This window comes from Uranotaenia lowii, chromosome 2, assembly GCF_029784155.1.
Source record: "Uranotaenia lowii strain MFRU-FL chromosome 2, ASM2978415v1, whole genome shotgun sequence".
Classification (NCBI taxonomy): Eukaryota; Metazoa; Arthropoda; class Insecta; order Diptera; family Culicidae; genus Uranotaenia; species Uranotaenia lowii.
In genome coordinates this window covers 262,841,908-262,867,105 of record NC_073692.1, presented here as the reverse complement: position 1 = coordinate 262,867,105, position 25,198 = coordinate 262,841,908, and the positions used below count along the sequence as shown (strand labels likewise).

Below are 25,198 nucleotides of genomic sequence, written 5' to 3'. Positions count from 1 at the left end.
TGTGATTTGATTATTTGTTTGAATAAAGAAAAAAATAATTCTGTATAACTCGTCATTGAATAACACAATGAGTTTACAACATTTTTTAATTAAGTTAACTGAAGATCATTTTAAATGTCAAATCGGTCGCTAGATCCAAAAATTTTTAAAAAAAAATTCTTCAGTTTTTGAGTTATGCTCTATGCTCTGCCGCAGCCTGTGGCGTAGAGCATAGCCTTCAAGTCTTCTAAGCCAGCGGGTATGAGATCGAATCTCGATGTACGCTAAGAGTTAAAAAAAAAGGAATCTCTTCGAGGAAACATCAAGTTTCATTGAGATCCTCTTCAAAATAAATATATACATGAAAAAATATGAAAAAATGTTTTTACTTGTAATCATATTCCAAAATCTCGGATTGTATAACATTATTTTGAAACCTCTTATTGAAGGTGAATAAATTTGCTACTGATCATCTCAACTTCATGGAAAGGGGTTGCGGTTAAGCCAGAATAGTGTGAATAGGATTTTGAAATATTTTGCTCGGGAGAAGCTAAAAATACTGGTTTTTCATAAATAACTTTTTTTCCACTGACCGATTATTTTTTATGATTAATTTTCTTAAAGCCTAAATTAAGACAAATATTTTACCCGAAGACAACAAAAAAGATAGCTAAGTAACTCAAGCGCTTACACTTTCTGCAATTGATTCCTCTATGAATCATAGACTATGATTCTACCTGGATTCTAAACTTGGGTACACGCACCCGAATTCGAACACGAGCTTGAACTTGCACATACACTTGAGTATAGTGAGTTTAAATAAGTGCGTGTTGAACTTACGCCTCACATGTTGTGTGCAAGTAAGTATTTACAAAAACTTGCGTGCACTTCGAACCCAAGTTGCACCGTGAAGACTACTGAGAATGCATGTGAGGACATACTTCGGCAGAAACTGCGGTGAATCCGTGCATTCATGGTGTGGATAACCAACATATGTACATAAACATACATAACTGTGCCGATAATGAACATAAATACGAGAATTGAATGAACTCCAAATTAAAGACGAGTTATGAAACTTGTTCATGTTTTCTCCACATTGAGAAATCAAACATTGTGTAACATTTTGTTCCACGTTCGACCGCGTGACATGGCGCGCCATGCTTTGCTTGCAATTTGACGTTCTCAACGCTTCCGCAATAAGTAGGTATACTAAGTGCATCCATGCGGACCGTTTCTGCGTCTGAGAGAATCGATACAAACGCACAGCACCAGTACAGCATCCCAAAATCAGCCCGGAACACGCTCTCTGTTTACATTTTAACATACGCGATGCCGCACGAGCGAAACAGAAGTGGAAATGAATGATGTTGTGTCTGGCTGGTGGGAATCCGTCGAGAGCGAAACGCGTCAGCACAACTAACCAGCAGATGGACGGTGTAATCGTCGCCGAGCTAGGCGGTGTAACTGCGAATTCAGTGAGAGCGTGAGAAGTTGAACCGGAGAATCTTGAATGGAAGCTTTATGCTCAAGTTCTCTGTTCCTTTATGTTCCCTTTGGATGATTGTCGTGAAGGTACAAAATTCGTTGAAAGGGTCCAGTCCGGAGGAAAAGCTTTCGGTCGAGAACCTTTCCTGTGCTCATCTCCAGGTTGACCGGATTCATTGTATGTCGGTGCGTGGTGGTGAACGGTCGTGTTTTCGATCCAACTCCGGTCCTTCGAGCGCTAGAGTGTTGTTTTGTGTTTCCACGTGAGTGTTGCGTTTGTGTTCAGTCAGTGTGTTTCAGTAGAAGCTCTTTACTTGTTGCCCACACCGCAGGCAGCATAACCACGAACCACGAAGTCCTGCGGGTCATTGCGTGTGCAAATTTCACACGGTGCTATTACTGTATGGGATCTACTGGGTTAGAACTCCTCGCGTTGGCTTTTCCTTTGGGGACCCGAAAGCTTGTGGCTTGATAGTGGCGGTTTGTGTGAATAGGGAGGGAAAAAGTTCAACGAACGAATTGGCAACGTTTTGTCGCAAGTTTGACTACAAGTGACGCGTGAGGTTCTAGGACTTGGGTGTTTTCTTATTACCCTGGTGACCAAAAGCTGTTCCAATAGAACTTGAGGTGATTTGGTTTTCGGACGCGTGGAGTATACAGTGATGCTCAAAAGGAGTATAATAGTGTTGCACTTTTTTGTGAACTCATCATGGAGGATTTTTAGGACTACTCTTTGGATTGCATGTTAATTATTATATCAATCTACGGGTGACCATCATACAGTTTTAAATATTTGATGATTTGACATCTACCAAACAATCGAAGGAAGTATATAGTGGAATAATCGCATCAGAGCATCCTAGAGTAATCAACTGAGAGAAAGGGGATAACAGAATAGAAAAACGCAGAATTGAAATTTCATTAATGCTTCGTTTATTTGTGCACTGTTCGGTGTTAAAACGCAATTTTGATTTAAAGTGAATCTGGGTGTTCAGTGGAATCTCTAGTTGGATATTCTCTCAACGAAAATGCGCTTTTGGTTAAACAAATTGTGTTCCGGAATATTTCTATGTCGAAGAACATCGTTGATTCAACCTGGGGTATTCGAGTTGGATAGATTAAAAAAAAAAATTATTTTACAGTCCCAACGATAACCAAATGTTTTTCGATTTTTCGACCACATTTGAAATCAAGTCCTCAAAACTTTAAGCCGCTATCCTCAAAGCAGGCTCTGTTTAGAATATTCAACTCTTTAGTTTTGTAGATAAATTATTTAATAGTATACATTCAGGGTCAAAACCGGTTGAACTACTATCCCAAACATATGTTTTTTGGCTTTCTTACAGAAAGGCATAGCGAACGTTCAGTTGGGGATATCATTAATTAAGGGTCCAAGACCCCACTTTATAGGTACCAATCGACTCAGCTCGACGAGTTACGATGATGTCCGTCAATTTGTATGTTCCATAAAAACGTTCTTAACACATTAACTCCTATTCTAGGTTTCACGATTTTGATGAATTTAGTATCAAAAAAATGCATTTTTTTTCCTGTAGGGCATATTTCAAAACCAAAACAAAAAACAAAATTGTTTAAAATTTTTCTATTCCATAGTAAATATAATGCTTATGTCGGCTCTAAAAAAGGCAGCCTTTTGCTCAGCAGCAGTAGCCAGCAATCGCTAAATTAATTACGTAGGCGATCAAAAATTTGACAAAAAGTTCATCAAATAGCCGAGAATCGATCCTACGTCATCTAACATGAAAGATGGGAAGGCTAACCCCTAGACCACTAGTGAGTGTTGAGTAATGTGGCTCTCAAAATTAAACAGTTTGAAATATTTTGAGTGTAAATGAGCTTGTTAATTATCAGTTCAGTTATCCCCCAAAAAACGTACTGGCCACCTTTTTTTTAATATTGAGTTTGATTATTTTTGCTTTCGAATTTCTTTAATCGTTATCTTTTTTATAGATAAATAATTTATAATTCAGAAATAAGAAATCCATCATTGTGTCATATGTTTTCAAAGATAATTTATACTCTGTAAGAAAGCCTCCAATCCACTGTTAAGTGTATTAAATCGGGTTTTTTTTTACTTTTTCAAACTCTTTCCCAATAGGTTTTCGAAAATTGATGCACTTTTTTTTCTCGGCAATCGAATTGTGTAAAGTACTTACTGAGGCCAGTAGTGAACACCTCGATTGTTGATTGGAAAATTTTAAAACGTGTTGAGTGCGATTTGGGTCAATTTTGGATTTTTTTTGACAAATTTGATTGTTTTGGGATTTTTGGGATGTAGTATCATTCAACTACCAAAGTAAAAACTAACTTCAATTGTAGTCGGGATCCGTTTTTCCCAAGCCAAGTTTAAAAGCTTCTCTGTCAGTTTCAATAATATTTGTTATTCGACATCAAAATTTCCACTTTAATGAAAAACAAGTTAAATTTGAGCTTCAAACAACTTCTTATCCTATATTTTTGGTTATTATCCCGCTAGCTTTTTCTTTATTAAATCGCACCGTTTTGTAATATTTTCGTGTACACTGCAAAAAATGCTCCCATATGATTTTTCGATGTCTTTTGGGTCACCAAGCATTAGTGACAAATTTGAAATGATTTGGTTGATTCTTGAATAAGCGCAACGCGTTTGGTTTTGCCTATTCTTATGCTTCTTATTTGGTAACATCAGAAGAAGATAAGTATTTCATGAAGAATGTTATGACCATTTCAAAATAAAAAAAAAATTGAGTTCAATGAAAATTATTTGAAAATGACAGGCTTTGCTTGGTAGAGCTTTCACAAATTTCAAGAAAATTCTAAATAAGTCAAAAAATTCTACGGTTTAACAGCTTTTAAACGAGCAGTCAAAAACGCTACAATAAAGGTTGGTTTACATGCAATGCACTGCAAGAATCAAGGAACATTTTAAAACCAATGATTTTTGGTTTAGAACTTACAGTACATCTCTGGAGATTTAAGAATGAAAAATTTTGTTAGCCCTACAAATTTCCATACAAATATGAAACTCGTTGCGCTAGTTCAGGACTGAATGAATAGCTTCCAAAATTTTTATTATTGTTTGTGACAGTAAAAACAACCAAAAGCAATGGAGCTGTAAATATTTATAAATCTGAAATTTTCATACAAAGCTTGCAGCGGTCTAGCGTACAGGTGAAACTTTAGAAAAATTATAAATACATCTCTTTAAAACAAAAATTATAAAATGATTATTAGTTGCTTTATACACGTCGTTAAATTTCTCTAATTTCATTATATTTGAGGCGCTTGGTATCTGTGGGGTGCACCATAGTTTCGAGAAAACGCGCTTCAAAGTTGTAAAGGTGCTCGATTTTTCGTATGTATATTTTTCGAATTCAAGCAGTTTTAATTCAACCGAAAAATTATAAAAAAAAAATCGAGTTTTGTACCAGATATAACATGAAGAATCGTTAGGTTACTTAACTTAACTCAAAATGGATGATTTTTGACTTGCATCCCTCTGATCCTGAGGCCCTCATTTAACAAATTGCCAAAAAATTACATAAAAATCCAGGAGGTGGAAGTTAGAAAAAAGGACTAAATGAGTCGTTTCACTCTAAACAACCTTTTCTATAAGACCATTTTTGCTCAAGTTCAATCATTCAAAAACCGTTGCAGATAATTGTGTTGCATATCTGTAGGCGTATTATATTATCAGTGCTAACACTCGTTCTAAATGTTTACTTTTCCTACAAGATATACTTTAAAAATAGTAAGGTTATTATAGTTCATTGTGCAAGCAAACAATATTGAAAACACAGGTACCCTAGCCTACATATAATTTTTATAATTTTGATTGCTGCTCGACAGTAGAATGTGAGAATGCGTGAAAAAACTGGAAATCATTTAGTTAACTATCAATTCGCCTCTGAAATATTTATAACTCTGTAAACAAAAGAAGAAAAAGTTAATTTTTAAATTACTGCACTAGGTCAGAGAATTTTTTTTTTTATAGTTTAATGGTTGAGTTTACAATTTAAACGAAAGTAGGAAAACGGACTTTTTTGGACCGGGTACATATACTTTCATCTATTTTGCAATAATTCACTCATGAATCAAGTGAATTAGGAGAAATTTGAACTAATATAGATAAAGCTTCTTCAAATAATTCTAATCATAACATTCCATTTAAATAAGTTCATAAGGTGTAGAAAATTGAAAATAAAGTTTTGATTTTTCACAGTTGATCCGAATCAAGCCCACTTTAGGAGGACGTGACATTGATTGAGTCAACTTTCAAGAGGTTTTTGGCATAGAATTGATGAATTTAACAACTACAAACATGTTCATAGCAATGATAAAATACTTAAAAACTAGTATGAAAGCTCAAAGAACCAAAAAAAAAACTTGTTTTGATTGCAATTTGACCCATGTCGAAAATAAGTACCACTTCATTCCATTCCTATTTTGGACCAATTACTGAAACCAGCGTGTTAAAATTTCTGTTAAATGTTCATGAACGTTATAAGAAATGTTACGACGATAAGAATAGAATGGTGCACATTGTGTCATTCGTATATGAGAAATAAAATGTGAAGCTCAACTCCGCCTTCAAACGGGGTTTTATAATCGGCACAAATCCAAAGCCAATCATTATTTTAAGTTACTTTTGGCACAGAATGTTTCAAAACATGTTTTTCTTACCATCCATACAAATAGCAACGATTTGACACACAGTTTACTGAAGCTACAGCTTAGAGAAACTTAGAAACATGAGAAAACTGGCAATGGTCCTATTTTATTTTTGAAAATCATTATTTTGTTAGCACAGACCCGAATGACCCGGGTGGTTAAAAGGTCTCTAATAAATTATAATAATAATTATTATTTTGTTAGCATCATAAAAAATAGTAGACAGGAAGGTCTAAGAGTGACAATCACTCAGGATTAATTTTAGTGTAAAAAATGATCCTCTGTTAGGTTGAAGAAAATTAAAAACCCTCTCCAAAGGCGGGGTTGGAGAAACAACGAAAACAAATCGACAAACCTGTACTTAGTAATTTTACTGAAGTTGAAATACCTTAGTTATTTGTGGAACGATTTTAACAAAAACTGAATAAAATTATCGCTTTGAGACAATTATTATATGTTACATAATTTAGGAAAAAATGGTTGAAATATTTGAAAACTACAACCGAAAAAGTACTGAAAATATAGTTCTTAAGTCCCTGTAGTTATGCAATTGACTAAATGTTTTTAAATTTTTCTCAACGTTAAGGATTTTTGTAAGAAAAAGGTGGTTTGTAATCATGGAAGTAGGACATCTGTGCATTTTTCATAAAAAAAAATGGGATTAAGAGGATTAAGAGGATCGCATTATTCCGCTCAATTTTAAGTTACTTGAATCTATGTAGGTACACGATACATTTTATTCTTATAATTCATACTAAATCATACTAAAACTAAACCCGATTCACTTATGTTTAGGAAGTCAAGAGAAATCAATTGATATCGTGAAGCTAATGACTATCTTAACTTATCATTGAGTCGCCGGAAGATGAAAAGTGTTGCGTTTTAAAATTTTATCCTGAAGTACAGCTAACAGGCCACAGAAAATTGACGCTGAACAAGTTTCGTCGAGATTGCAGTGTGCTTTCTTAATTTCCAAAACAATTGAAACGAACTAGATAAATGAGGGAGTTTTCAGTTAGTATGTAACTTCTTCCTACCACCAATTTTTGTTTTTCAGCAAAGATGTACTAAAAAAAAAACAGATGGTTGTATGAAGTACTAAGTATAATGCAAATAAGTTTAGAAAAAGGATGAGGTTTGATCTACGTAGTAAACAGACAAAGAAGTAAAAAAATTGCAACATATACCTTTTTATTGCGATAAAAAGCATCACCACTTCCCAAAACGGTCCTAAATAGGTCCGTTACCCTACGGCAAGTATTTTTTTTTAAATTTTAGTCTGATTTGAAAAATTCTAAAATAATTCAGCTGAACTGATATTTCTATTGATAGTTTGAATGATTTGAAAGGTAGTAAAAAATTAGCAACAAAATTAGCCGGAATTTGTATGTGGGTACCCCTAGAACCCAATAGAACTCAAGTTTTTGAAAGTTACAAGTTGAATTTCTACGTGTGTTTTGGTAGCAACGTGCTTCACTCCCCTACATTCAACTTATTCTAATTTCATTGTAAATTTTAAACTTTGTGCAAATGGTAAGCGATGGACGACTGAAATCAGCCAATATTCTAATATATTGCATAAATGTAGGCGATTAAAAAAATATGTCATTGAAGTGTTGTTGGTATTTGTATTAAATTATTTCCCTATTAGCTATGCAATCTGCTTTAAGATGATTCGCGATTGGTCAAATATGGACTAGTGATATAAATAATGGAGGAAGATTAGTGAATGGCCACAAAAATAAAGAAAAATTTATAACCTTCTCTAAAACATTTATTTTACCGTAGTTATCATCTTGTCAAAAAGATAAAAAACAAATATGAAAAATAAAATATGTTTCCCTGCTGGAAACGATTTTATAATCATTTGTTCCAAATTTTTATTTTGGATACAGCGAAATGTACCTGGACTGTGAAAAATGATCCTTAATATTTGTATTTTGGAAATATGAGCAGGGTTGGCATAATTCAACGGTCAACGGTAAAATGGTCCTTCAAACTCATTTGACTGTTCCTTAACAACCAGTCAATTCGTTTGCCAGTCATTCATTCCCCAGTCATTTGAAGCGTAAATAATAACCTAGTCAAGCAATCGCATTTCAGCGACCGATGACGAAAAAGAAACGCATTTATTATTATTGTTACTCCTGCCAGCAAGCCGAAGACGACCGAAAAGGAACAAGAAAAGCATTTATTATTATTGTTGCTCCTGCCAGCAAGCTCGTTTTCAGTTTTTTATTGCTATTGTTGCTCTCTGCCAGCAAGTCGTTCAAATAGTTGTACCTGCCGGCAGCAGCCGATCGAGGATGTGTAGGAGCTTCGCCAGTCGCATGACGGAGAAATGTTGATTGTCGTCGTGCTTTATCCGTCATGCGAGTAGTGAGGCTCCGTCAATTGAGTAAGGTGCCGGTCGTTCGATGAAAAAAAAACTAGTCGGGTCAAGCGTGACGGGCGAAATTTACCAACCCTGAATATGAGAATGTTGATTACAAGCACGAGCAAATCTAGTGTTAAATCCTGATTCTATGTTTCAAATCTGTCTTCTAATTCTAACGTTCTAGGTTAGATTCAAATATGTTTATGAGTCCTGAAATTTCTCTATACTTACTTACTTAATGATCCCGCGCCGATCCTCCGGTGCATAGGGCCGTGAAATTTCTCTATACTTATTCATTAATAATTCATTAGATTCCGAATTTATTCTCAGAGGCCTGAAATATATTTTTAAATCTGTGAGTTCTAATCTGTAAAATTTAAAATTCCTTGAAGGATTTCTTATATTATTATATTATTTCTTATTTTTTTCTGACACTGAATCACAATAATCATTTAAATATTCGATTTCCGAAAATTTGGGTTCAAAAATAGTGTATGTTCAGTCATCCCACAATCATAAGTCACTTAAAGTATTCTTTCCGTACAAAATGTTCGTTTATTCGGGTGTTAGTCGGCCAAATATCAAGAATTCAATAAATTTCAGTCATTTAATACTCCTCTTTGTTCCTGAAATATGTTTTTATTTAAAATACTATTAAAAAATAACACAACGTACCGAAACAATCAACGTTTGCGGATATCCCAATTATGGGTCAAAATTGTTGCCCTTAGAATTAATAACTCTTAAGCCAACCTGCTCACAATAATCAGTCACATAAAAGACCATGGCAACACCCGAATATCTACCTAGAAAAAAAAAACAATTATCTAACAAACATTTAGGGGCATTCTTTGATAGTAAATATACATTCAAGGGGCAATTGGGTTGAGCCATCCAACCAAGAAATGTTTTTTTTGCTTGCAAAAAGCGACCTATATTGTGTGGAATTTCTGCTGGTGGAATTATGGGTAACTTTTATTTTGCCAAATATAATTGAAATTTCACGTTTTATTCGTTCAGATTCTCAGTTTTATGCGATATTTCAACAGATAATATTAATTACATAATTAAAACTATTCAAATAGCAATTCAACTATAATCACGTATACATATAGTATTTTAATGCATTTTAATGATGTGTTCGATAAACTAAAAATAATAAAATGAATTATTTTCCTTTAGTTCCGCAGATATCAGTTGTGGAGGAACTGCATTTATCATTGCGATTTTTAAAAGTGTTTTTTCAAAACCTTTTTCAATAATTGTTATTGGAGAAATTGTTTTATTTAATCATTTGAATTTTGATTTCTAGTCTTTACGTATTCGTTTTTGTCCACAATCGATGTTTCTGGCAATATTCCATAAGTTGTTCATATGAATTTTTTTTCTACAGTTGAGAAAACTTTTTATGATCTTGACGTTATTTATTTGAGAAAAATTTGAAAACTTAGCTTTTTACTAAACTCGATTGATGATCCAGCTTGTGATATTCTAGATTTCAGTTTGCTTTATCAAAAGTTTCAGTTGTTCAATTTATTTTAACTTCTTTGAATACAGAGAAATGTAAGTGCACGTTGCACCATGAAATTCCCTATCTTCTTCTAGGCGTTTCACAGGAAAAATTATTTCCTGTAAAATTACGCAAATGTCCTGCAACAAAAAGGAGCAAAACATTTCCCGTAATTTTACAGGTCGAAAACATGATTACGTGACATTCAATTTTTAGTGTACAACTTTTTTACAGGACATTTGCTGTAATAATACATGAATCTTCGTTAACTTTCAAGGTAAACAATTTAAAATTACAGGTTTTGATGATTACAGGTGATTTATTTTAAAGGTTGCAGTTTTCAGTGACACTTAATAGTCAAAATTTTTTCTGTGTTCAATTAGATAGATGACTGGAAATCAACAAATGTTTATTATTTGAGAGCAATTGAATTGGAAAGACTTTGAAGCTAGCAATTAATTCATTCGTGTGCATTATGCATATGTTTAACAAAAGTATAAAATAGAAAAACTATTCAGAATCTGTCATATTTTTAGTATCTATGCTCCGAATTTAAATTTGTTATTCATATCTTCATACTTCTATTAACCAAGTTGATCAAATTTAACAAAAAAAAATGCACCGATGATAAACGACCTGGATTAGCGCTTTAACATCCGCAAACCGAGAACCGCTGCTGCTTGGAAACGGGGAAAAACTTTGCACTCCGATTTCCATCACGTGTCTAGGGATCAGCAGCGCCAAATCTGCTGGTTTTCTACTAGGATGTGAGTGAAGAACTCGTTGCTCGTTGCAAATATCGTATGTATGTATGTAGCTAGGCAGCACCATCAGTGCGCTTTGGGTGGTGAGGTTGAGGTGTCGGCATTGTAGTCTTTTGACGCGCGCGGGTGGCATACTTTCAGGATTTGCCCCTCTTTGGAATTACTGGCGCGCGGATAAGCGGGATTTGTAAGTGGCAAAGAAGTGTGAAAGTGCTGTATACAAACTCGAAAAAAGTCACCTCGTTCGTTGGCAGCGCGCAGTTCGATATTGGTCTGGGGAAAAGAGAGCCAGCAAAAAAAAAAGTGAAATAAACGAGCCAAAGCCTCTTTCCCGGAATGGAAAAGTCAGTCACTGTGGGAAAATTTGAACACAAGTTTATGATCTAAGTCGGAGCCAAAGTCAAGAGTCGGAGGACATTAGAAAAAAAAAGTCCAAAAAAAAAGTCACAAGAGGAAGTAACTTCAAACAGCGGAAAAAAGGTGTAAAGGTGCCATATTGTAAACGAAACGAAGCGCATATAAAAGTTTTATCGCGGTGCTATTTACCGACTCGGTGAAAATACAAACAAATAATATTTGGATATCTCACACGGAGTAACATTTTTTCCCATTCATGTGCTATTGGGACACGCCGTAGGTTGCATCTGCCAAAGTGATATTGGAAGTTTTCGACGAGAGTGACTTAACGGCCGAGCACGTGGATTGGTTAGGTTTAGACGTCGTCGACGTCGTGGTCGTCTGCCAGAAAGCCGAGAATCGGAAAAAGGTAGGTGGTTTTTTATTTGTCAACCTGCCAAGATCGTTCATGTTTTTGATTTGATGCCGTAGGTTTTAACAGATGTTGTGCGATGGTTAAAATTTTCTAATAAACTCCCCGCTCATCGAGGGCCAATAATTTGGGAAAGCTCAACGATATCGAAAGTTGGGTTCGGTTACTGATGCAAACATTCCAAATCCAAACATTGCTTCACGAATTGTTTGACCTAAAAAACTTCAGACATTATAGTTGAGACCTTTTGACTTCCAGGAAAATTGAAGTTACTATCGAAAAAAGACCCATTAAAATTGGCTGGTTTCTATTTTTTTTCATGTTTTTTAAAAAGTGGTTGTTTGCATTCCATCAAAAAAAGTCTGAAGATGAAAATCTTGAAGTCTAAGATTTTCACCAATGAAATGAAATATTGATACACGACAGTTTAAAAAAAAATATTTAAGATATAAACAAAGAATGAATCAAATGACATTTTACCGTACCTACTTGATTATAAGATTTCCCAGTAAAATGTTTCCAATGAAAAAAACTCTTCTCAAACGATATTTTTATTTCATTTGCCTTTGTTTCCTCAGAAATGAATCTGAACTTAAAAATCTAAAAGTGTAATTTTACATTAAACATTTTGTTCGCAATGCAATGAATTGCTATGGATATTTCTCAAGATCAATTTTTCCAAACAAAAAAAAATGTCAGCTAAATAAAAGTTACTCGAATTCAAAATTTCTCTAGAGTATTCTCTGATATATTACCCAAATTTCACTCCAAGCTTGGTAATCTTTGATGCGTACAGCAGTTTTGTTGCCGAAAATTTAGAAATAAATCGGTTAAATATCTGTTTAGGTAAACCAACAAATTTAGATATTCAAATCAACCATCGAGCTACCTGAAGCGAAGTAATAACTTTTTAAAGAGGTTCATGTGAGAAATCAACATTCCCATCGTATCATTCTAATATCTCTTCTTGAAAATAGTGATTTGTTCCATGAACCAGGTCAGAAATGATGAACGAAATCTAGCCTGATTTTAAGCAACTTTGTTCGATCAAACTAAAACGAGGTAATTTCATGCTTAATAAGTAATGTGACGAATCAAAGTGTTATTATTGCTTTGGAACAGTTTCTACATCCAGTTAAAGAGTTTTCATTGCCAAATTACGTTTGCTTCCGATGACTCAATAAAAAAGGATTGAACTTTCGAGGTCAGTGTCATGCATCCATATACTTCATACTTGTCACTCATGATAATAACTATAGAATAAAACATGTTGATTCGATAAGCATGATAAAGTTTAAATAACCTAACTTAAACTTGAACGAAGGATCATCATCCTTCACCATCAATTAATTGATTTTGTAGACGTTTACAGTGATCCAAGATGTTGGTGGGTTACCAGAATATGGAAAAATCGCTACTTCGCAACCCTTATTAATTTTACTGATTTGAACACTTTTGCTTTCGATAAAAAAATCTCTCCATAGGTTTTTTTAATTCTCAAAAATATGAAACACAATATTTCTTTTCGAATCACTAATTTTTGAGACTTTGTCCTCAGTTTACACTGCAGCGTATGGCTAAAGTTTACCTAATTAGGTAAGTGACAAAAACAAACTAATCGATTGATCACGTCTCAACAATAAGCCGGTAGGTGACAGCAAACCTTTTGGTATAATGTTATGAACGATTTTAAAACAAATTTGATATTTGCTTGCTTTTTTTTATAAAATATGAATGATCTACAATAAACACCTATTCTATTTCCTAATTTGCTTTCAGTTCAAAAAAATTAAAAAAAGATGATGAAAACTTTAGAAGAACAAACCATGCGATTCAAATTAAGATCTGCAGAAGGAACAACTTTCAAATCGCAGTCTCATGCAAAGTGTGCTAATTATATGTTTGCCAAACGTTAAACCAAGCATCTCTTATCATAAGGAAATGCCGAAAATGGAATCATTCGGTCAAGCAGAACAATTTTGTTGGAAGAGGTTTTATTTTGTTTTTTTTTCCAAATGTTCCGTTATTTTTTTGTTACTGCATAACGCTGACCTCCAAAACAATTGAACAGTCATAACTTTATAAAATGCTGGTTTTATGAATATTTTGATTGTGCCAAGGCAGTAGTTTTTTGCTTTTTCAAATCAATTTGAAAGTGTTTTGTAATGGGCGTACAAAAGTAATTTTTGAAGCAATTCTGTGATTTCAATACAGAGTAGGTACACATATATATAAATCCAATAATTTTCTTGAGCTTGGAGATGATGACAGTTTTGCTGAAATTTCTATCTATTCCTAGTCTTGAACCAAGTTGCTGTTAAATTTTTTTCAAATAAATATGTTCAGCGTTTGTAGTATGGATTGCCAAATTTCAATATAGTTCTCTGTATTCTCAACCCACGTAACGTAAAATAATTGAATGAATAGGGAAAATTTAAAAAAGTTTAGTTCAACACTAGGTTAACGGAACCAAGCATTCTGACGGGTTTGGAATATAATTTGCAAATTTAATAATCCCTTAGTTGCTATAGGACAAATGTTTCAAACTGTAAATTCATATTTCAACAAGATGAACATTCTCTAATACTTTTGTTTCTGAAGCTTGTTAATAAATGATTTACATATAAGATATACCTCTCTATACTGCAACCCGTCATTTTGACGAGTTCGTAATATTGATATGCCTTGGAGCAGTGGTTTTCAAACTTTTTTCCTTCACCGCCCTCTTTGGCTGAATTTTTGAGCCCAACGCCCCCCTGAGTGAATTTTTGAAAAATGTCTAGAAAGAATGCTTATGCGCATCGTTGGAAATCCATAAGCTTTTAAAATTTTATATAAGTATAGGATTTTGAATAATTTGGAACGTTCAATGTAGCACATTTAAAAATTGTAATACTGACCCCGTTCGCTTTTGGCAACATTCGATTTTGGCAACATCCGATCGAACGGTTTTTTGAAATCACATTTCCTTTTAGTTTTCGTTATAAAAGGACCAATATAACTTAGACAAATACCATAAATACGTTTTGATGTTCAGAAATGGTGATAAAATGCAACAATACAAACAAATTTTTCTTTTAAATATAATAAAGTACTCAAAAATGACAGAAAGATGAAAAATTCAAAAAGTTAAAAAACAAATTCAAACAAAATACTGAAAATGACAAGAACACAACTAAAAAATGATTAAGAATGACAAAAACAGCCAAAATGACAAATGAAAACAAACATCATAAACAAAACATAAAAAGTGCAAAATGCATCAGAAACATGATGAAAAAAATAAACGCAAATAATCAATTGTAGCAAAACAAAGCTAAAAATAAATGCAAAATCAAATTGCTTCAAACACCAAGACTGAAATTTAAAAAATATTATACATACATTCAGGACAAATACTTTAACTTAAAAAAAAATCTAATAACATTTGGTTAATTTTGGCTGACAGAATTCTTTACTAATTAAATTTGCCTTTAAATATTCACAAAATATTTACTGAAGATTCGGTGAAAAAGCATAAAAGGAATAATAAATAGTATTATTTCTTGATGAAATTAATTTTAAACTTTTATTTATGACAATTGTAGACTAAATTTGAAAACCGTTTCTTTGACGAATCAGAGAATTATACCTAGGTCCCTACAACTTAATTCCGACAATTTAGTGATCATCGAATAGCTTTTGATGTTAAGTAATGAAAAATTGCCGAATTTCATTTCTTTATCTACTGAATTGAAGATAAGCAAATCAGAACTAAAAATAAAAGAACCTTTGATTTGTAAGCATTCTCTTTTTGCATTTTATCACAGATTCTTATCGATGGTTTTTTTTATCATTTTTAAAAGACAATACATTTTAGAAATTTTCAGGCATTTTATAAACATTAGAATTTATCACATTCATATGACCCGGAACACATTGCCATCCAAAGTTGATGCTTTCTAGTAAAACCCCAAATCAACTTACAAAACCAGATCAATATACAGATCGTATACGAAATCTTTCACAAAGAAAAAAATCTGTTTGTGATTGTGACTTACAGAGTCAAATACTGGCCAACTCTGTGAGTTTACAGATAAATGTTCTCAACCTGGCTGATATTTGGTTTTAAGAGTTCTTCAAAGTCGTTTCATTTTTGGGCATTGAACGTACTCGTTGTCATTTTAATTCTAAGTTGTTCCGTAATTTGTGAAAATGTAAATTTAAAAATGACCTCATCGCCCCCCTGAGCCCTTCCAACGCCCCCCAAAATTCAAAGTTTAGCTCACCGTCCCCATAAAAGCTCTCAACGCCCCCAAGGGGGCGGTAGGGACCACTTTGAAAACCACTGCCTTGGAGCATAGCTTCATCGTTTCTGGATTACAAAATATGATTTGGAAGGAATTTAACTTCCAAAATTCTTATATGCTGTTCAGTTTCAGCCATGAGGTCTAGTTTTGGTGTTATGTCGGATCAAAGATGGAAGTTACGTTAATTTGGAGGAAAATGCGCAGGACCACAGGTACCCTCATAAAAACCAATACTTTTTGAATGAGTACATTAGTCTTGATGTAAATCACGTTACAGATTTGGAATAGATGTTTTGGTTTTAGAGATATAACGTCATCATTTGAGATCATTTTTGAGTTTTCAATAATCAAGACCTTAACTTATTCAGCAACTTGGTTCAAGGCCGCAACGCGTTTTTAATTTATGGTTGAAAAGATATTAAAAATTTCCTTTAAGTTTTTTTGTCCTATTTTGCTTCAATTCCTATACTCTAAAACCTTCTCTAACTTTTTTTCGCAAAAGCCAAAATTACTTGTGGTCTTGAAAAAAGTTGATTTTTGATTGATTAATTGTAATACCTAGTGTTACAGTAATATTCTATAGTGTTGCTTTTTCCCACCCGTTAAATTGACAGGTTTCCGTATTAGATAGATATAGCTAAAATGTCCGTAAACCTAGTGTTAATGATTTCAAAAAACTCTTATTCAACGATAAACTTCGTAGTTTAGGGAAAAAAATAAACATTTTTTCGCAAATTGCATGACTACAGCGACTAAAAAACTTACCTCTCGGTACTTTTTAGGTTGTAATTTAATTTTTTTTCCCTAAATTTGGATATGCACAATAGACTGAGTCGATTTGGGGTCATTTTTGAATTTCTCAAATCCTGGGGTCTAAAAAGCTTCGTTTTGGTCCTAAACTCATCCATGATTTTTTGCAGAATTTTCAAGTAACGTTTACAGGAGTAAATTTGAGCTTTTAGGATTGTACTGAAAAATCAACGTAATTTTTGTTTCTTCTGTGGAACCGAGCCAGCTGATGGTTTTTGTGCCAATTTATAAATTCTTGAAAGGAAATTTATCGCTGAACAACTTTGTCGAAGACCGTAACTTGGTTTCTTATTAGGCAAAAAAAAATTATTAGCTGTTTAACAGGGTATGTCTTTTTGCATTGATACATAATTAACTTAACTGACATCACTGTTGGAACCTCGCGTTGTATTGCATGAAAAGATGTCACGCAATACCTTGCTAAGCACCCAGCAGTGATGTCAATTGAATTTATTGTTTATCAATGCGAAAAGACATGCCCCTGTTAGCTAACAACTTTTTTGTGAAACTGGAGTTTTTTCGTAGGAAAGATTTAACAAATTTATACTGTTTTCGTTTTTTCCACTCGCACATGTTCTTTGTGAAAAGAAAAAAGTATTTTTGTTAAGTAATGTTGTGTGGCTTAATTCATTTCAGGAAACATTATGCGGAAATTTTTCTCCATGCGAGGCATGCTGAGTAAGCTACTAGATGCTCCATATGCAACCTACGAAATCTGTTGGTGAAATTACGTAGAAGGAAAGTCAAAACTGAAGCTCTATAATTAGAAATTTGAATTGTGTCTTAAAATCAAGAATCATTTGCGCATTTAGAATTTATCTTACATAGAAAGGGATTGAAAGATCAATTATCAATTTGATACCTTTACTCCAGGCGATTCAAAACATTACCTTCAAAGCAGATCACGGTTCAAGTACTGGAACACTTACACTCCCGGCCAAAAGTTTGGGGTCACCCCTGAAAAAACATGTAAATTTGGTTCGTCCATAACTTTGTCATTTTTTAACGGATTTTGGATATTTTTAGCTTATTCGAAAGGCAATGAGTTATACTTACATCGTAGGTATTTTGTCAAAAATTTGTATGATTTTTTTCCTACCTAAAAATCATCTAAAGTTGCAAAATTTTTCGAAATTTCCACCTAATCTTTATACCCAATTTTCTCATAGCTGAGTGGGTCAAATTTTTAAACTGAAGTAGCATTAGAACACCTATTCTATACCCTTTGAAACATATTTGTCAGATTTTGCATAAAATTTAAATCAAATTTATAATTAATTAAATAGTTACTTTAGTCATCGGCCAAAAGTTTGGGGTCACCTTACAGTATGGTGTATCGGCCAAAAGTTTGGGGTCAGTGGATTTTTCCTATATTTTCATTCAAATCACTGCAATACTTCCCACAATTTTAATTTTTTATGTTAGGGGTTATCCATTAATTATGTCCCGCGTTAAGGGGGAAGGGGGAGGGGGGAGGGGGGTTGAAATGTATGACAAGCCATACAAAAATTTTGGAAGTCCATACAAAAAATGCGACAGGGGGGAGAGTCAGTTGGTACAAGCACGGTATTCCAAGCTAAAACGAAAATACGATTGAATGGTATGGAAAATAAAGGAAGGTAAATAACAACTGTATGACTATCCAATGTTCACTCAGCTCAGTCTCAGGCAAGTAGGGCGTGGGAAGTAGAATAAGAAGAATGTAATTGGAGAGATGATATGCGGAGTTTTCATCAATATCGAATATTCACCTCTATTCTAGTTTTCGATCGAACCGTTCGACTCATACAAAAAAAAGTTTTTTTGTATGAGTCGAACGGTTCGATTGAAAACTAGAATAGAGGCGATTATGTTATTCTGAGACCATGAACAATTAAAAGTAGCATAATTCATTACTCTTCTTCAATTTATTTCATAAAGTAATGTTAACAAAAAAAAAAAAGAATTCATTTCAATGTCATTTAAGTAATAAAACGCTTTCCATTATTGGGGATATGTTAAAAACTTGTGTTTAGGGCAGTTTTTCATCAAAAAATCCTCCCTTAGCTTTGATGACAGCCTTGCATATGCGAGGCATTCTGTCAATTAGCTTGCCGAGAGTTTCTTGGCTTATCGAATTCCAGGATGTCTGCAATATCTCCCACAAGTTGCGCTGTGATGTCGGACACTGCTCGCGAACCATGCGGTCCAATTCTTCCCATAGTAGCTCTATCGGGTTAAGGTCCGGCGATTGCGGCGGCCATTCCATGTTCTTCAGCACACACTCCTTCGCCTTCTCTTGAACGAATCCCTTGCAAAGTTTAGATGTATGTTTGGGGTCATTATCCTGCTGAAATGTGAAGTTCTTTCCGATCAGTCGCAATCGAGAGGGTACCGCATTTTCTTTCAATATGGTCAAGTATTCTTCCTTCCTCATAATCCCGTCAATTTTCACCAAATCACCAACTCCAGCTGCAGAAAAAGAGCCCCAAACCATAACGGATCCACCACCATGCTTTACAGTGGGAACCAAACATTCCGGAAGCATTTTCTAATTCTTCTTGCGCCGAACGTAGACTCTTCTTGACGAACCATATACTTGGAACTTTGATTCGTCACTCCATAGAACTTTGGCCCACTGTTTCGGGGTGAAATGTCGATACTTGCGAGCCCAAGCCAATCGTTTCAACCGATTTTTTGTTGAGAGAAGAGGCTTTTTTACTGCAACTCGGCCAAACAGTCCCTTTTCGCGGAGTCTCCTTTTGACGGTGGTTTCCGAAATTGTTAGGTCACTTTCTGTGTTGATCTGGGCTCGAATCTGTGGGGCTGTCAGTTTCCGATTGGTCTTGGCAAGAACTTCAATCCGTTGATCGTCCGATGCCTTGGTGCTTTTCGGTCTTCCTCTTCGTTTGCGATCAGCCAAACTGTTGGTTTCACCGTAGCGCTTCACTGTTGTTAGTACTCCATTGTACGACAATTTCAAACGCTTGGCCACCGCACGGTATGACAATCCGGACAATGTCAACGTAAGAATGGCAGTTCTTTTCTCCAAACTAATTTGGCTTTTCTTCGCCATTCCTACAGATTTGAATTTCACACTCCCGGAAACAGAAAGATAAAAGAACCAAAAAACACGTCGTGCGGGTAAGAGGTAAACAAAGGATGTGTCCAGTGTTGCCGTTTTTATTTGAAGTTCCAGTTAGGCAGAATTTTTTTTTTTCATATTGCAGTGATTTGAATGAAGACATAAAATAATCTGCTGACCCAAAACTTTTGGTCGATACACCATACTGTAAGGTGACCCCAAACTTTTGGCCGATGACTTAAGTAACTATTTAATCAATTATTAATTTACTTTAAATTTTAGGAAAAAAATTGACAAATATGTTTCAAAGGGTATTGAATTAGGGCTCTAATGCTACTTTAGTTTAAAAATTTGGTCCACTCAGCTATGAGAAAATTGGGTATAAAAATTAGGTGTAAATTTTGAAAAATGTTGCAACTTCAGATGATTTTTAGGTAAGAAAAAATGCATACAAATTATCAACAAAATACCTACGAAGTAAGTATAACTCATTACCTTTAGAATAAGCTAAAAAAAATCCTAAATCCGTTAAAAAATGACAAAGTTATGGACGAACCAAATTTGTATGTTTTTTCAGGGGTGACCCCAAACTTTTGGCCGGGAGTGTACATGAATAATGTTTTCAGTATAATGAGCTTATTAAAGCCCAATTTCAGTTAAAAATTATAAACAAAGTTTATTAACTTAGTTATTCAAATATTGACACATTTTACCAAAATCCTCTAGCAATTGCTCTCATTTTTCTTTTGTATATCATAAAAAATCCTAATTTTGGTGCGGCATCAAAAAATGTTAAAATATGTGCATAAGGGTGTCCTAAAATTGCATAACTTCTGGGAATCTGGGGGCTCACCCTCCAAATGGTAGATTAGGATGTGCAGAACAAACTTTTGTATGGGGCCGACTAAAAAAATCATGTTTAGAGGTTCCGCAAGCGCGATCTTTGAAAAAAGTCCACATTCAAAAGATTTGATTTTAATTAAATTCTGGATCCAAAAATTTTCATAAAATTAATATATTTTATATTTTTTTAATTTCATTTGAGTTGAATACTACACGTTAAAAATGGAAAATGAAACAAAATTGGATCAAAATGTAAAACAAGCAAGTTATTTTCAAGAAAAAAAATTTTTTGGTCCAAAAACTTTGCATTCAACTGACCAAAATGTGTACCAAGCGTAAAATATTTTTCATACCAATTCCATAAAAAGATGCGGATTTTTGTGCACTTAAACTTTTCTGAACAAAACATGTTGTTTGTATCATCATGTGAAGAGCTATTCACGGTTTAATTCTTAATAACAATCACAATTTAGGATATTTTTGATTTAATTTATCAAATTTGTCTTAAAAAATACCTACTTTATAATCAAAATACTTGCAGAAAAAAGACTGGGATGGTTTAAGGGAGTCATCAGAAGGCCATATGCCAAATTTGAGCAGAATCGGACAACAGGAAGGGGTTGCACTGAATCTCAAGTGTGAAAAGGATTCTGAGACACAGTGTTCTAAAGAAGCATACAAGACTGGTTTTTAATCAAACATTTTTTTCTTTACTAATCGATTGCTTGATTCTGTAGATTTTATTAAAATTTCAATCAAGACTAACATTTCACCTCAAGACTGCAACTCGATTGGACTTAAAACAAAAAAGTTATGGCTGTTCAAAGATTGTATTTTGGTTACAAATTGTCCTGTAAAACGCAATACTCATTGTGTGTTAAACGACAATTTGCCACAAAAATACAATCTTTGAACAGTCATAACTTTTTTGTTTAAGGTCCAATCGAGTTGCAGTCTTCAGGTGAAATGTTAGTCTTGATTAAAGTTTTAATAAAATCTACAGAATCAAGCAATCGATTGGTAAAGAAAAAAATGTTTGATGAAAAACCAGTTTTGTATGCTTTTTTAGAACACTCTGTCTCAGAATCCTTTTCACACTTGAGATTCAGTGCAACCCCTTCCTGTTGTCCGATTCCGCTAAAATTTAGCATATGGCCTTCTGATGACTCCCTTAAACCATCCCAGTCTTTTTTCTGCAAGTATTTTGATTATAAAGTAGGTATTTTTTAAGACAAATTTGATAAATTAAATTAAAAATATCCTAAATTGTGATTTTTATTAAGGATTAAACCGTGAATAGCTCTTCACATGATGATACAAACAACATGTTTTGTTGAGCAAAGTTTAAGTGCACAAAAATCCGCATCTTTCTATGGCATTGGTGTGAAAAATATTTTACGCTTGGTACACATTTTGGTCAGTTGAATACAAAGTTTTTGGACCAAAAAAAAATTTTTCTTGGAAATAGCTTGCTTGTTTTACATTTTGATACAAATTTGGTTGATTTTTCATTTTTAACGTGTAGTATTCAACTCAAATGAAATTAAAAAAATATATAAAATTTTATGAACATTTTTGAACCCAGAATTTATTTAAAATCAAATCTTTTGAAAGTGGACTTTTTTCAAAGATCGCACTTGCGGAACCTCTAAACATGATTTTTTTTTAGTCGGTCCCATACAAAAGTTTGTTCTGCATATCCTAATCTACCATTTGGAGGGTAAGCCCCCAGATTCCCAGATGCAATTTTGGGACACATTGTGCATCTATTGGTCGTTTTTTAAATTTTCTATGAGAATCACAAAATTTAAAAAAACTAGCCTAATATGCATTACTACACGTCCAGAGGGGACGGGGTCTAAGCTTTCGGATAACTGGTCGTTTCTCTAGGGATCAGTGAGTGATTGATCTCAACACATTTGGTCACTTTGTACCCAACCGTTTGCCAGTTTTGTGTTGTGGGCTGAGTGTTGCCAATTTGAACATTTTGTTGTTAATTTGTAAAAGTTTTTCGCGGGAAAACTGTAATAAGCCCTACGTGCGTTGTAACACATCCATTGAGGAAAATTCAAATCATATCGTTCATACGTTAAGGAAAATTTTAGTTTTTGTTCTTGTTGATAGGAATTTAACCGGTTTGGATTGAATACCATAAAATAGCATAAATGCGTTTCTCAAACTTTCACTGATTTTAATGATAAAGAAGGAGCTGACAACGAAGGCGACCAACGTTATGGTCGTTGTTTGCCGGAAAGGGCTGGATTTATGGACTCTTTCGGGGCGACTTGGCTCGGTTGACCTTCTCTGGATTATTTGGTCGACATCCTGAGTGGTCCTGACTTGCCCGGCTCGGATTGGCGACTGAGTCGAACAAAACACCACGTGTCGCGGGGCTGACTTCCCCCAGGACACCTCTAGTGGACCGCTCTGGTAACCTGAGCGAGTGGATGGCTTCGGAACACAATTTGCGATGTTGGTGTACTTATTTTCGGTGCAAATTACGCTCCGGGCTACTTTTTGCGCCCAAAAACATGACCGACACTCCGCGAGTAACAAAGAACCTGAAAGTCGGCAACGGGCGCATGTCACCTTGTGATGTTCATGTTTGTGATGTGATACGTATTGTGTCTTAACTTAGCCATTTATTGAAATAATTTGAAATCAATTACCTAACTAAAACACCCATCAAAATAATTAATTAAATTAAACAATTAGATAACATTGAAAAAGAAACAAAAACTAACATGCAACAAGACAAATGTTACAAACGGTAACAGATGTGAGAAACTATGTCATCATCATTTTGTTATCATTAATTAATAACTCGATTACATAATATTAAATAAAAATTGAATAAATGCTGTGCTATACAAATGTCACATTTAACCCCGCTGTTGCATGATGCTCCGTTTGACGGTAATCTTAACCCTTCATTTCATGAATTTTTATTTTTCCTCAAAAATCATTTTAAACAGTCGGAAATTATGTGTACATTAAGAAAAAAAATTAAAATAAAATACGATTTTTCACTTTTTTCATACATTAACTTTTGCAAATTTGTTGCTTTATGAAACGAAGGGTTAAGTTGTCTATGTATATTCAGTCTGTATTTAAAGTCTTGATCACCTAAATAAGCCGGTATATGTCTTTCAAATATGTTCCGCAAATAACTGAGATATTTCAATTCATACGAAAGGTTATCTATGCTCATATTTGTCGATTTGTTGCCGTTTTTCTCAACCCCTCCTTAGGACGGAGTTTATACTTTATTTTTGCACCCATTTAAGGATCTTTGTTTATTCTCAAAAGTTCATTCTGGAATGATTGTAACTCTGAAATCTAACTGCATGTATAGGGGAGAATGGGTGTACATGATCCCCTTTTGTTCTTTTCTTTATATCTTTGTTTTATGACAGCGTGTTATTTCAAGTTTATATGCTCAACAAGTTAGAATGATACATGAACCCGTAAATGAACTAGAAGCATTTTCTTGAAACGAAATTTTTGTGTGTTAAAGGAGAATTGATCCTTAATTCAGGGTGCGTGACTCTAGACAAAAATCAAGCATTATCCAAAGTTAAAAGTTCCGTTTGCTATTTTTGCCAAATGAGTTCTCATTTCACAGTTTGTAAGTATCGTAATCCGGGGTAAGATTGATCACATTTTTCAATATTTTTCGATTTTCTTCTGTTAAGAGGAATGTGGCATGTTTAATATTTTTGAAACCAGTACTGGACTCCTATGAATGTTAAACATGGTTGCAGAAATTTTCTAGACTACTTTAAACTTGATTTTAAAATCTATTCGTCTCAGTTTAGAATTTGATGCTTTGGTGATCAGTCTCTATTTAACGAGTTTTCTTGATCATAAAGGATACGAAACCCCTACTGAATTTCTGCGTTTCTTGATTAAGATTTCTAAGAAGTCAAAAAAAAAACAACAGCATGGTCCTTAATGTATAAATTTAGCGGCTTTAACCGAACAACAATCAAAATCGAAAGACAATGATGCTGCACAAATTAAGGGGCTAAATTTATAAACCTTACCAATAAAATTAAAACTACAAAAGCAAATGAAATATTGCTTCCGTTAAATTCCCCCTCGCACTATTCACCTTTTATTTTTTGCTTTGAACTTTACCATTTGATAGGGTTCCTAGCCTACATTTACTAAGGAAAAGAGTTGAACTATTTTTTTTTCAATTTGAAATTCAACTAATTGGTTTAAAAACGTAGAAGAAGGAAAACTTTTTCTCAAAAAAATGAGAGTTCATTATTGCTTTGAAAATATGGAATTATGAAGTTCATCATATACTCTAACAATTGGCATTTTGGAATAAATATTTTTTTTAATATTTTTCATGTGGGAAACATTTTTAAGTTGTAAAAAATCATCTTCAAATCACATTGTGTTAAATTTTTCAACAAAGATCAATAACCCTGAAATTTTTTTTTAATAAAATGAGATAAAGCATTGTTGTTTTTCTCTTTTTGGCACCTGTTTCTAGAACATTTGATATTTGTAAGACAATCCGGCTTCAAGATATAACGATGGAATCAAGTATCCACAGGGTTTACCATTTCTAGTTTTCTTATGTTTTAAAACTTTTCTTAGCTGTAGCCTTTAACAACAGT

The 25,198-nt window shown here is 33.9% G+C and overlaps 1 protein-coding gene across 7 annotated transcripts in view; it reads left to right on the top strand.

Moving 5' to 3' along the window:
* Positions 1-1,592: 1,592 nt before the first annotated feature.
* Positions 1,593-25,198, top strand: part of LOC129748448 (somatomedin-B and thrombospondin type-1 domain-containing protein) — a 252,698-nt gene continuing 229,092 nt past the window's right edge. Inside the window, exons 1-2 of one of the 7 annotated variants that reach the window (XM_055743076.1) lie at positions 1,657-1,730; positions 11,427-11,555. The gene's annotated coding sequence lies outside the window, so the exon portion shown is untranslated. Of the gene's footprint in view, positions 1,800-10,930; positions 11,556-25,198 lie in introns of all 7 variants that reach the window. The other 6 variants (XM_055743073.1, XM_055743075.1, XM_055743074.1 and 3 more) reach the window with 6 other exon arrangements.